The sequence below is a fragment of the Moschus berezovskii genome, chromosome 13 (assembly GCF_049115385.1).
Source record: "Moschus berezovskii isolate FMDL1 chromosome 13, NW_MosBer_1.0, whole genome shotgun sequence".
Taxonomy (NCBI): domain Eukaryota; kingdom Metazoa; phylum Chordata; class Mammalia; order Artiodactyla; family Moschidae; genus Moschus; species Moschus berezovskii.
The window spans coordinates 23,319,411-23,320,425 of NC_142472.1; the positions used below are offsets into that span (position 1 = coordinate 23,319,411).

General features: G+C 46.9%; 1 pseudogene; it reads right to left on the reverse strand.

Moving 5' to 3' along the window:
• Positions 1-293: 293 nt before the first annotated feature.
• LOC129556633 (histone H2B type 2-K1 pseudogene) lies at positions 294-662 on the reverse strand (annotated as a pseudogene).
• Between the last annotated feature and the right edge of the window lie 353 nt (positions 663-1,015).

Consider the following 1,015-nt stretch of genomic DNA (forward strand, 5'->3'; position numbering starts at 1 on the left):
ACTAAGTTATCACTATTCTACATGATAAATAATTGAGAAATTACTAAGAAAATGAAATATGTAAACCTGTCAGGGAGGAAGAGATTTTCCTCTACCCTTCTACACTCTTCTGGCTTAATTAAGCGGACATAAGACAGATAAAAAGGAGAAAATTAAATAGCTTACTAACATGTATACATAGGAGAGACCCAGGAAAGCTGTGTAACTCATCAAAATGGCCAAAACACTCATTTTATTTTATTTATTTATTTTTTTTTTTAGCAGTGCAGCCTTTATTACGGTCAGGCCCCGGGTCACTTGGAGCTGGTGTACTTGGTCACGGCCTTGGTGCCCTCGGACACGGCGTGCTTGGCCAGCTCCCCAGGCAGCAGCAGACGCACGGCTGTCTGGACGTCCCGGGATGTCAGTGTGGTTCGGCCCGAGTACTGGGCCAGCCGGGCGGCCTCGCCAGCCAGCCGTTCAAATAGATCATTCACGAACGAGTTCATGATGCTCATGGCCTTGGAGGAGATGCCGATGTCGGGGTGCACCTGCTTGAGCACCTTGTAGATGTACATGGAGTAGGTTTCTTTGCGCCGGTTGAGCCTTCTGGACTTCTTGTCCCCAGGACTCCGGCCCCGCCGGCCCCCAGACTGCTGCAGCTGTCCGTGCTCGGCGCTCATCCTCCCAGTCCTCCTGGCGGCAAAACACTCATTTTAAACACCACCTTCAGCTAAAGAGAAAACAAGATGTTGGGAATAGTGGTTTGGGGCTTCAAGTAGTAGGAAGACTGTTCATATGGAGAAGAAAAAGCAAATGTGTTATAAGTAAATGTTTGCTGGGCCAGGCAGAGACCATGGGACACAGAGAACTTTAGAAAGCAGATATTACCAGATTCTACGCAATCTACACAGCTCGTTCATATTGCTGTTATCTATCATGTTACTTCCTTCCTGGAATTGGTTCTCTATCTGCATTCTTTTAGGCAGTTAAGGGGAAGGTCACATTTTATTTTCCTGAGTCTTTTGAGCCTTGA